Source organism: Mobula birostris, chromosome 13, assembly GCF_030028105.1.
Source record: "Mobula birostris isolate sMobBir1 chromosome 13, sMobBir1.hap1, whole genome shotgun sequence".
In the NCBI taxonomy this organism is placed as follows: Eukaryota; Metazoa; Chordata; class Chondrichthyes; order Myliobatiformes; family Myliobatidae; genus Mobula; species Mobula birostris.
The window spans coordinates 22,331,417-22,344,532 of record NC_092382.1 but is presented as its reverse complement, the minus strand read 5'-3'; the positions used below and the strand labels follow the sequence as shown (position 1 = coordinate 22,344,532).

General features: G+C 46.0%; 2 protein-coding genes and 1 long non-coding RNA gene across 3 annotated transcripts in view; 2 read left to right on the top strand and 1 right to left on the bottom strand.

Annotated features, from left to right (window-relative positions):
- LOC140208555 (uncharacterized) overlaps positions 1 to 13,116 on the bottom strand; it is a 40,547-nt gene that overhangs the window by 10,423 nt on the left and 17,008 nt on the right. The window lies entirely within an intron of this gene.
- LOC140208554 (uncharacterized) overlaps positions 1 to 13,116 on the top strand; it is a 69,821-nt gene that overhangs the window by 50,953 nt on the left and 5,752 nt on the right. The gene's annotated exons all lie outside the window — the stretch shown is intronic.
- Positions 2,665 to 12,993, top strand: LOC140208559 (uncharacterized). The gene is made up of 3 exons (XR_011888821.1): positions 2,665 to 2,946; positions 5,374 to 5,540; positions 12,852 to 12,993. It is a non-coding gene; the product is annotated as an uncharacterized lncRNA (long non-coding RNA).

Genomic DNA, 13,116 nt, shown 5'->3' with positions numbered 1-13,116 from the left:
ACTGCCTCCAGCCAATAGCGGAGGCGGACTAACCGAGAGGGCGTTACCCCGCTGACTCCGTCTCCCGAACTTTCCGTCACGGCGGGACAACCGTCAAAGTAAATGTCCGCTTTCTGATTTATTTCCATTTCCCTCCGAGGGAAGTTGGGGCGTTTGTGAAGCGTCTCCTGCGGCCGGAGTCTGATGTATCGCTGAGAGGTAGGAGGAGACCGCTCGGCCCGTCGGTTTGATGCCGGTTCCCCGGGGAGGGAGAGGATGAAGACGGTGAGAGAGGGGGCGGACAGGATGTTTGTCCCGGTGGGGACAGGAGGGGCTCATCTGTGGAAATGTCTGAGCCCACGGTGGTGGCGATTCACCACATTGGGGGGCAAACACCGGCAGACTGTTGCCCTGCGAGCGGGGCCAATGGTCCGGGCAAAGTGACAATTATTTGTGTTTTGTTGAGACTTTACCGGGAATATGGTGTAAAATCCCGCTCCCCACACTAACACGGGTCACACAGACCAAAGAACAAACTGCCGGAGGAACTCAGTGGGTCGGGCAGCATCTGTGGAGGGAAATGGACCGTCAACATTTCGGGCCGAGACCCTCCCTCTGGACTGAGAGTGGACGGGAAATAGTCCGAGAAAAGAGGTGAGGGGTGGGGATGGGGCAAGAGCTGGGGAGTGAGAGGTGGATCCAGGTGAGGGGGAGGTGGGAAGGTGGAAATAGTGACGGGGGTGGGAGGTGAGTGGTTGGGGCAACACGGGGCTGCAGAAGATGGAAATTAATTCCATAGAGGATTAACAAAGAGGTTAGAGAGTATTTGTTATAGAGAGTGCAATGAAGATTCACCAGACTGATCCCTGGAGTGGTGGGGTCATCATATGAAGAAAGATCAAATGTGATAACCCTTTCATTTAGAGAATCGAGGACTGAGAGGTGAACACATTGAAATGCACAACATCATTACCAGTTGAACCAGGGATCCCAGTCTCTGAAAAAGGGGGTGGACTGTCCGGGAAATGTTTCCATTCTGAGGGTGGTGAATGTCTGTAAATCCCCACCACAGAGGGGGTTAAAATCTATTGCTATGAATTAGGTTCTGTTGCTGCCGCAGAGACAACAAATTACATGACATCTGCCGGTGCTATTAAACCTGATTCTGATAAATGGTCTGGGAGACCCACCACCAGTCACCTGATCCCAGTTACCGCAGATCGTAATGCGAGACTGAAGCCTTTTCTATTTATTTGTGTTCCTCAGTTCAGTTAAGTTTTCCTCTGTGGTTCCAAAGCAGAACCTCAGACTGTCTAATATTTCCGCACAATTAAAATGGGGAATTTGTTTATTCTTATCACGTACTGAGCTACAGTGAAAATCTTGCTCGACCTACCATCCACACAGATCGATACATTACTACGGTACATTGAGCTGATATACGACAAAACAATAACTGTAACAAAGCATTATGGCTGCAGAGAAAGTGCAGTGCAGATAGACATATGGGGCAGGGTCACGTCGAGTTACATTGTGAGGTCGAGTCCATTTTATTGGACTGGAGACCATTCATTTGGCTGACTACCGCAGACAGGAAGCTGTCCATGAGCCTGGTGGTACGCACTTTAAGGATTTTGTATCTCTTCTCCGGTGGGGGGGTTGGGTGTTTCTCTGTCCCTGTACCTTCTCGTACTTGTGCACTTGGGAATAAATTTAATAGGACCTGAGAAAACTCAGTGAGATTTGATTAGTGATGATCATCTTGGCAGCTCGGTAGGTCGAATGTAAAGAGACAGTACACTGTTGAATGTAGAGGGACAGTACACTGTTGAATGAAAGTCCCTGAACAGTGTCGATGAGCAGAGGGATATTGGATCCAAGTTCACAGCTCCCTGAAAGAGACTGCACAGATTGATCGGGTGGTTAAGAGAGCTGTAACGAGAGGCTGGACAAACGTGTTGTTTTCTCCAGAGCGGCGCAGGCTGGGGTGAGACTGGATGGACATTTATAAGATTAAAAGAGGAATAGATAGAGCGGACAGGCGATATACTTTTCCTGGGGGTTGAAATGTCTAATATATTTAAGGTGAGAGGAGATGTGAGGGACAAGTGTTACGAGATCGCAGGTTTCTTTTGCTGTGGGTGTCACTTTAAGAGAGGCTGCAGGAGGCGGGAGTATGACGTCAGCCACTGACTGCTGGAGCTCTCAGTCTCAGAGAAGGAGAGAGAGAGAGACGGAGAGAGAGGGAGGGGGAGACAGACAGACACACACACACACACACACACACACACACACACACACACACACACACACACACACACACACACACACACTCTTTGGAATACGGTTCGACGGCTGACAATCTTCTGTGATTTGTATTTCGTTTTCCCAGCGCGGAACCTGTGAAGTTCTTTCTGATTACTTCCTCGTTGCATTTTAATGTGGATTTACAAATTTCCCCATTCCGTGGAAAACTGAAACTTGACATTTTGAAACTTTCAGAACTGTTCCTAAACTTGACATTTTTGCAGCCACAAACGCATAACACTGTTAACTTCTGTTTAGAAGAGTAGTTTGTTTAATTGTCTCTATACTAATACAGATATTAGTTTATACTAATACAGACTGAGTTTGTGGTCTATCGCTGCCGGTACATAACACAGAGTGGCGGGCGGGTCGCTGGAGTCTCTCCCTGGGCTGTGAGACCCCACCGGTCACGTGATCCCGTTCGCCCCGCCCATTTAACCGCAGACGGGCAGCAGCAGCGCGTCTGTTCCCGAGGCCCCGCCCCTCCGGAGACGCAATAACCTCTCCGCGCATGCTCACTGTCGCCAGACGGACGGTGTTTGCCTTTCCGCTCAGTGCTGAAGCGGGTTGTGTGCGGGATCGGGAAGGGACGATCGCCTCCCAGGTCGGGGAGCCGGGGGTCGGGATCACTGCGGGCCGAAGATATCACTGTTCTCATCGGTGAGTACTGAGACCGATCCCGAGCGGGGAGATCTGATGTTGACCGTCAGCCCCGAACTGCGGGCCAATTACTCATTTAGTACCCAGTTATCTGGGCTCGTCAGAAACATGTCGACTTCACTTAATCTGCATTGAACGACCCAAACCAGGAGCCCAGGCTGTCTATTTCCGCAGAATTGAAATGGGAGTCCCGTCAGCAGGTCACGTGAGGCTATTCACCGCGGATCTGCCCCGCCCTCCGTTTTGTGACGCAAGATCACGTGATGTATGCTAATAGTTCCCGATGGGTAGTGATGCTTCCTCCACGTTTTGTTGGGGAAATGTAATGTTGGCCACTGAGTCCTGTTAACTTCCCCCAACTCACCTCGCTTCCTGAGGCTCCTTGCATTTGTCCTTGAGCTTTATGGCTGTTGTCTTCTCCCTGACTGGTGTGGGTGAGAACGGAGAACGTCCCAGGTTGTGGGGATCTTTCATTTCACTGCCTGTTTTACGGAGGGACTGGGAAGTCTAAGGGGAAGAATGGTTTCTGTGATGTGCTGATCTGTATCCAAATGTCTCTGCAGTTCCTCACAGTCACGGGTCACTCGGTGGAAATCAAGCAGAATCTCAAGTTGCTGGAGATCTGCACTAAAAACTGAAAATGTTTGAAGTCATTCTGATGAAACGTTATCAACCTAAATTGTAAAGTTTGTTCCTGTCCCCACAGCTGTTCCTTACCTGCTGAGTGTTTCTGGTAATTCCAGTTTCCTTTTATTACATTCACCCTGGACTGGTTTATATTTCCTGAAATAAACCTGGTTTAACTTGGAAATGGAAATGGCTCGTTTTGTGATCGTAGTGTTATGTGGTTGGCAACTGTGAATACAGAATTGAGTCAGGTTTTATAAACAAACTTAAACATTTATTTAACTCTGCTCAACAATAGTGAAAAGTAAACTAACGACTAACTTACGTTAACTGTAAGTGGTAAATTCGAACACAGTCTTAAAGTGGTAAATTTGAAAGTCCAAGGAGATTTACAAAGTCAATAAGGAGAGACTTCTTTGGAAACAGATTTCTTCGAAGACGTGACGTTTCTGCTGATTCTGTCCAAAGGATTCACGACAAAGGAAGTAAAACGGCTTAAAGGAACTGACCTTTTTCTGGATGGGGAACACCGCACAAACTTTTCCTGAGCTTGCAGGGGTTACCTCAGATGCAGATCACTAATTCTGAACGAAGATTCAATAAGGTTGATCCTTTATGAAACTGCCAAACGACAGCAACTTTACTCAATCCTTTGGGTTCCTGTAGTTTGGTAAAGGTCTTCACTCTCCGACACTAGACTGCAAAGGTAAACAAACAAAACCTGGCAGCGATTGGCGAAACTGCCAGCACAACGGTTTTACCTTAAAATTGAAAGTAAAACTTTGCTTTGAAACAGAACTACGTCATGAGATGATTACGCAGCAAAACTAACTGACAAACTAACTCCGTAACAACAGGGGTTTCCCCATGTATACCTGTTGGAACAGGTCATCACATGACCTCACACTGGCAGGAAAATTACTTGACCCCACCATCACAACGCAATTACATCATGCTCACAAGATACTCCATTACATCGTGGTCATAAGACAGTCACAAGATACCCACAAGATATGTAACAGTAGAACAGTAAAGAAAGCACAACATTTCCCCGTAAATTATCCTGGTACCAATTTGTCTATTATTCCTGGAAATGTGTATGTACAGTTGTTCCAAACAAGGTTTACAAGAATAATCTCAGGAATGATCGGCATTATGTATGAGGAGCATTTGATGGTTCTGGTCCTGTGCTCTATGGAGTTCAGAGGGACGATGGGGGTGGTGGAGGGATGTATGGTCAAGTAAACCTCCCAAATGCTGAAAAGCCTGGATACAGTGGACATGGAGAGGATGTTTCCATTAGACGGAGAGTCTGTGATCTGACAGCACAGTCTCAGAATAAAGATGGTTCCCTTTAAAACTGACATGAAAAAAATTTTTTGGCCAAAAGATGTCTGATCTGTGGAATTTGTTGCCGCAGATGTTGGTTGAGGCTGCCATTTGGGTATATTTATGACAGAGATTAACATATTCATGATCGCTAAATAGCTTCAGGGTTACAGGAGGAAGGCAGGAATATGGTGTTGGAATAAAAATCAGCCATGGTTCAGTGGTGGGGCAGACCAGATGGATCGAATCACCTAATTCTGTTCCTGTGTCTTATGTCTTACCATGACTGAATGATGGATCCTTCTTATCCCATATCGTTTTGTGACGTGTGAGACAACTAAAGGTCACTGAGATCATTATGTTTGCCTTCAATGTTTAATTTTCAGTGAGTTTTGTTCTTAGTAACATTAAGCAGAAATGTTTGTTTCTCCTTCTTATTGTTAATGTGCTTCATTATCTTTCACGTTAAAGTTAGACCTGCAGTGAGAGAGTTATTGGAAGAAAAACCCCAACTGGAAGCAAAGCACAACTGAAGACAAGGGGACAGCAACAAGTGAACCAGCCTGAGGGTTGAGAGCATCAACGGAGAGAACCCATCTGACGCGGAGATTCCAGTGATTCAGTCAGGAGAAAGTTTGGTGAGTCTTATTTACTCAAACACTGGTCCTTTAGACATTACATACCTGTACAAATGAAGGTAGGAAATAGTTGGAGTGAGACTAAATGTACCCAGAAGAACCTGTTATGCCTCTGTCAGACCCAGTTGCAATCACTCCAGGTCTGGTGATGTGCTTCCAGCAGCCCAGCCCTTTAAAACCACTCCCAGTCTGTGGAAGTTGAATCCGGATAAAGTCACTCAGAGACCGTAGAAGTACCAACTCTTTATTCCAAGCACCCAGGGTTACTCAGTTAGTCGCTCAAACAGGAGCAGTCCATGACTGTTCCTGCCCAATCCACTAACTGACTAACAATTCCCCTTACACCACAGATATATTCGTCCAGATACCCCCCACACAAGACAGGCTGGAGCCAAAGTTATTTACTACATGACAGCCCCTAAAGACAAGTTACAAAATAGTCATAATGGCTTACACACATAGAACAGACTGAAGCTGTCCTATCTCTGTGCATGAGTGCACAGGGAGATAAGCATCCTGAAACCCCAGCTAGCCACCCTCAAGAAGAAATATGGCTCAGCGTGGCTCAGCACATCTGTTGATCATCAGCAGTTTCTTTCAGAAAAACAGGCTGCTATCGTTTAACAACGTGTTAACCCTTTTACATACTTTATCATTCCCTCCTTTTGATCATTACATGATCAACAAAGCAGTAATTTTTTACACAGAAAACTACTGAGTACAGCATTGACTTATCAGTGAGCCCTCTCAAAGACCTAAACACCATAGAACCACAGAACACCGCTATCAGCCAATACATTTTCTTTTAGTCCGAGAGAGTCCTTCTACTCATTTCCTTCAGTAATAAATTTGTAATCTGTTTGATGTATCCACCAAGATTGCCCCTTCAGCTTCACAGCCGTGGGAGTGATCAGTAACACCTGATATGGTCCTCTCCACTGAGATCCGAGATTCCCTCGATCCCAGTTCTTGATCAGGACAAAAGTCCCAGGTTCTATGGTGGCATAGTCACTCCTCTCTGGGGGGCAGTTCTCTTCCTTGTAAGCCTGTCGTACCTGTGAATGTAATGTTTGGAGAATTTTGGTTAGTTTGCATATATATTTCCCTATCCCTTTCCCTCGGGTATGCATATCGAATTTTGCTGGTAGACTTTCTGTGAGCAATGGTACACCAGGTCTTGGTCCCCAGTGTGTCCTCATGGGCCATCCATAAATGATTTCAGCTGGTGACAACCCTGTTTTCCCCTGTGGGGTAACCCTCATGTGGAATAGGGCTAACGGTGGGACCTTCAACCAAGTGAGTCCAGTCTCCGCTGTTAGTTTGGCCAATTTACTCTTCAGAGTGGCTCTCTCCACTATGCCAGTGGCCCGTGGGTTGTGTGCACAGTGGAATTGTTGCTTCATAGCTAGTTCATTACATACCCCATCATTTACTTTCACCACAAAGTATGGGCCATTGTCAGAGCTTAGCATCTTTGGCAGGCTGTACCTGTGAATTATTTCCCATAATAATACCTTCACAACAGTCAAAGCAGTATTATTGGTAGTTGGAATAGCTTCAGTCCAGCTACTAAATGCATCTATAATAACTAAGCACTATCTAAAGCAATGTACTCTAGGCAATTCAATAAAATCAACTTTTAGACACAAAGAAGGTTCACCTGTTAAGGGAGTCATACCCGGTGTGCAGGGTACAGGTTACCAATGATTCCCTCCTTTCCCAGGTGTCTACAATCATGTATATAATCAACCAATATTGGTAAAAACTGTGTAGGAACACAAACCTGTCCCGCTGGGGTGATCTGAAAACCTAGGTCGGGGACTTTCTGGCACCCCATCTGGGACCACAGTTTGCGCTCCTCCTCGGAGGTGCCCCCCTGAAAAGTATATACCTCCCGCATGTCTGGCAAACCTGTTCTGCTTCAGTCACAGAAGGTTGCTTGACGGGAACCCGAGGGGACTACAACTACTGAGGATTGTGCCACACTTTTTGCTGTCTTAGCTGCTAAAGTATTGCCTTTAGTGACCCGGTTGGACATGCGGGTGTGGGCCGCACATTTATTAATAGCCAAGACTCGAGCTAGCCATAGAGCGGTGAGTAAGTTGTTTACAAAGGTGGCATTACTAATGGGGTGGCCAAAAGAAGTTAGGAATCCCCGATGTTCCCAGAGAGCCCAGCAGTCATGCAGAACTCCAAATGCTTAATGGGGATCTGTGTAAATGTTCACAATCTTGTCTGTTGCTAGGATACAGGCACGAGTCAGAGCAAACAGCTCAGCCTTCTGGGCGGAGACAGCCGCTTCAAAAGAGGCCTGCTCAACTATTTCATTGTCCATCACTATTGCATAGCCAGAATATTGTTTTCCTGCTGGATCCACAAAAGAGCTTCCTTCCTCATAAAATGTTGCCTCGGGCTTGAGGGGGTATTGCAAAATGGATGGGAGAGTCTGTCCTTCTTTCACGGTGATCTGGACAGGGGGGCAGTTGGTGCGGCCAACGTCATGGCCTGAAATTGCTTAGAGATGGGGTACAGCGTCTTGGGTTCAGTCAATATTAAAAGAATGTCGTACTAAATGTCCCGTCTTCACCTCAGAATCCTTCCAGTATCGCAGATGGCCCGCGGGCAAATCTTGCCAATTTCCCTTCGCGTTGGAGGCTTGTTTCATCAGGGTGTAGGCAATGAACCCGAGGCTCTTTGCTTGAACCCAGGGCAAACCCTAACGGTGGTATGGGGAACCACCAGTCCTGTCTGTCGCCTAAGGTAATCTGGAACTTCAGCCTGTGATGCGCTGCCCTCTCTTCCTTTAACCTCTCCAATCACCGTGACTAGGAACTACTGTCCCTCGAGGGGTGCATAATATTGGCTTTCCTCAGTTGAGCACTGGTCATAGCACAGAGTCACATGAGGGTCGACCACTGGCAGTGGGGGTTCAAATGCAGTGGAGTCCAGATTAAGTGCCCACCACTGGGGGATCAATAACTGAGGAAGCTGCCAGTTGTTCACTAGCCCCAGGGTGACACCCTTGTCTGTGCATAGAATCTTGACTTCCAATGGACAGAGCAAGTCTCTCCCTGCTAGATTACACCCCAGACTGGTGGTGGCTGTAAATGAAACCTCGCACTGAGTCCCCCTGCAGTTCCACCTGCAGTGGTTGAGTATGTGAATATGTACGTTCCTTGCCTTCGAACCCAGCCAGAGTGATTGTAGTGTCTGATAGCTGGAATCCCTTTTCATTCCTGATTTCCTGATTGAGAGTGGTTGTGATTGCCCCCATATCAATCATAAATGGAATTGGAATTCCAGCAACTAGCAATATTACATTGTCAGGCCAATCCATATTATTTGTTTCAATCATGTTGGCTAACTTCGTTGGTAAGCATTGGAGCAGTAGGCATTAAACTGGCGGGTGGGGGGATGGATTCCCATCATTAAAAGCTTGGTCTCCTGTGAACTTGCCGTAGCAGGCCACACATTGCTCCCAATAGTCTGGTCCTGATTCCCCAGGCTTAGGTTTGCATTCAAGTACTTTAGTGATGTTTACAGGTTGCTGGAGAGCCCTTTCCAAGGCTTGAATAATCTGGTCTGTCTGTTCATTCTCATTGTGGTTTCCCACCTGTAACTCCTGATAGGTTTGGTATCTCAATTCTGCTTTCCATTTCTGCCCCTCATTAGCTGGGAGAATCACGTAGCAGAGACCGAATGAATCTTCCCGGGTCACATTAAACATGTGTGTAGTACTGCGGACATACTGAGCAAATTGTGCTGGTTTTTCTTTTCTATCTGGGGCTGAATCATGATCATTATCATTTCCTGAGGCTTCCAGGGTGCATACACAGGAATCACTGAGGACTGTCCCTCCTCCTGCTCGTGGATTAGGCAGCATTTGGGTCGGCAATCGTCTTCATGGAGCCATTAACTCTGGGGTTTTATTGGATTCTTCCCTCCCTCTCTCGGAATAATCCTTGGTATTCCCGTTCTGGATCTCAGGATATAGAGAGCCTCCCCTTCCCTGCCGCCGCTGTTTGACCCGAGCGGCCACCGTATCTGAGTACTGGGAGGATTGGGGTTCAGGAGCACTGGGTGCACTTGGCCCTTGGTAAGGTGGGAGGTGCCCACTCCTCATCACGGTCACTGTCCTGACACAGGGTCAGTATGCCAGACATGGGTTCCAGATCCCTTGTTTCCCAAACAGTTCGAACTTCAGACTGACGTTCCTGCCCTTCTCTCCTACCTAGGCCACCCTTGGTTTGCTTATGTTGTTTTTCCTGCTCTCGTTTTCGGTGCCCATCCACCCATTCACGCTCCGCTTTTAGCGTCTCCCAACCTTTGGCGTTCCTTCTGCAGTACATACCTCGATCCCTTTGTCACATGCATTATTCCTCCAACTTGCTAATAATATACTGTTCCACTTTACATCTGCCTTTTCCTTCCACCCCCTTTTCAACAATTTCCACTTCTTCCCACTGTTCTTTTTCCATATCAAATTTACTGCTTATTCTCATGAGGTAATATCCCACCACAGTCTGCTTGGCACTCCCTATATTCGGATCCTGTTCGTGACGCCAAATGTTCAAGTTGTATCTGAATAAAACTTGGGAGACCAGCTTCTTATCATCACCGCAGTTTATAGCGCATTCTCCTGCAGGAGTTTGAGACCCAGTTGTCAAAGGGAAGGCACGTAAGCACTGTCACCATCTGACAAGTGGACTGACTTAGTCAGGTTACAGCCGTATATTTATACACAGTAAGTCCCATACATTACTATTGCAAGATGTTATTTGAACTGGTACACCCACCAAGTCTGTTGGTGCAAAACTTAATTACTTAAATAAGAGTGTTCGCTAAATCAAGGTTTTAATTACAGACAGATGTACTGTCCAGTCCTTATCAGTTAATCCCTTTGCAAGGCTCTGATTTAATTACAGACAGATGTTGATTCCTGTCCTTATTGGTGAGTCCTCCTCTCTTTACTCAAACGAGGGTACAAGGTATAATGTATCAACTAATGAGGGTACAATGTATAATGTTATCAGCTCTCAGTGTGTCTCCCCGCAAGCCACAGAGAACTGGCAATGAACCTGTCTTTGCTAACTGCTGATGACAGAGTTTACTTCAGTTCAAAAATTCCTATTCAGTCCCAATTATTCTTTTAACCAGAGATTACACAGGTTCAAAATAATTTTTTATATATATCCTCAATTCCTCATGAGGGTTCAGGGGAAATATTTGTGTACAATACAGAAACTGGTGTTACTTGTGTGTATTGTGGCCATGCAAAAGTTGCTGGAGAATTTACAAGTGGGAAGAAGTGGAGTGATATCTGAAAATCTGACTTTTTAAAGTGTAATTTAGCAAGCAAAACACATATGGACAATGTGCAAAAGCTTTGGTGAGAAAATCCTTCATTTCCCATTACAGGACTGCTACATAGTCTGTGTGAGAGTGCAGATGAACTCGATCGAAGCCAGGGGGGATCAAAGTTCTTACTGACAGTGATTTGCTAGCTGTTAAAATGAATACCTCTCTATATAAGATTCACTGTGCAGATGTTGTCACTGGTTAAAAAAAATACACAGTACAAGATTTATGTGCACACTGGTAATTACAAATTAGAGGGGACATTGGTGGGAGGGTGGGGAGACCTCCAGTGTCCTTGATGCCCTCACCTACAAGATGTACATCCAGCTGCAGCTTGTAACCATCGTACCATAGAACATTACAGTACAGAAATAGGCCTTTTGGCCCTCCTTTGCTGTGCCGAACCATTTTTCTGCCTAGTCCCACTGACCTGCATACAGACCATATCCCTCCATACACCTGCTATCCATGTATCTGTACAACTTATTCTTAAATGTTAAAAAAGAACCCGCATTTACCACTTCATCTGGCAGCTCATTCCACAATCCCACCACTCTCTGTGTGAAGAAGCCCGCACTAATGTTCCCTTTAAACTTTCCCCTTTCACCCTCAACCCATGTCCTCTGTTTTTTTCTCCCCTTGCCTCAGTGGAAAAAGCCTGCTTGCATTCGCTCTATCTATACCCTCATAATTTTGTATACTCCTTACAAATCCTCAAAGCAATGTATGATTTCCTTGTTCATGCTTAGTGCCTTTTTTAGGTCTATAAAATGATGAGGGGTACATACAGGGTTAATGGTAAGGCACTGAGGAGTGCAGTAGAACAGAGGGATCTGGGAATACAGATACAAAATTCCCTAAAAATGGCGTCACAGGACCGTAAAGAGAGCTTTTGGTACATTGGCATTTATTTATCAAACTATTGAGTACAAGAGCTGGAATGTTATGGTGAGGTTGTATAAGGCATTGGTGAGGCCAAATCTGGAGTATTGTGTTCATTTTTGGTCACCAAATTACAGGAAGGATATTAATAAGTTTGAAAGAGTGCAGAGAAGGTTTACAAGGATGTTGCCGGGATTTGAGAAACTCAGTTACAGAGAGAGGTTGAATAAGTTTGGACTTGAATGCAAGCAGGCTTTCTCCACAGAGGCAAGGGGAGAAAAAAAAGAGGACAGGGGTTAAGGGTGAGGGGGAAAAGTTTATAGGGAACATTGGGGGGGCTTCTTCACACAGAGGGTGGTGGGAGTATGGAATGAGCTGCCAGACGAGGTGGTAAATGCGGGTTCTTTATTAACATTTAAGAATAAATGGGACAGATACATGGATGGGGGGGGTGTATGGACGGATATGGTCCATGTGCAGGTCAGTGGGACTAGGCAGAAAATGGTTCAGCACAGCCAAGAAGGGCCGAAAGGCCTGTTTCTGTGCTGTAGTGTTCTATGTTTTTTTTATGGTTTCTAGGGGCATTGATCATGTGCGTAGCCAAAGGTTTATTCCCGGGGCTGAAATGACGAACACGAGGGGCATAGTTTTAAGGTGCTTGGAAATAGATACCAAGGGGATGTCTGGGGTAAGTTTTTTACACAGAGAGTGGTGGATGTGTGTAATACACTGCCAGCTATTTGTGTGAGTGTTTCAGATACTGTGGGGCCAGGCACCCATGCAGCTCAGTGGCAACAGGGAATAATACCAATGGAGAGAGTCAAACTGAGCCAGGTCACAGATTGGAGATGGCAGAAATGCCGCATTCTTAGAGAGACAGGAAGAGCATCAAGGAATTGATGGTCACTCCAGATACCAGCACTGTGCCCAGTTAGTAGATGATTTCTCTCACCAACTTGGGTTGAACCTCACTGTAACAGTGTGATGCCAGATCACACCTTGGCAACTCAAGTGATCTCATCTGAAATGTTGTCCTACAACCATTGATGGATTTTGTTAATCTTTTCACAGGTTAAAAATGACAAGGAATTTGTTTACGGGAAAACTGAACACAGCACGTCGGTTTTGCTGCCTCTGTCCAGATATTTAAGAAGTGGAGCAAGGGATTCACTCGATCATCTTGCCGACTGGCATGCCCGTCATTTTACACAGTGGAGAGGCTGTGCATCTGCTCAGACAGTGGGAATGGATTCACTTGGTTATCTCAACTGAAGGTACATCAGCAAGTTCACACTGGGACAAGGCCATTCATCTGTTCTGTGGGTGAGAAGGGATT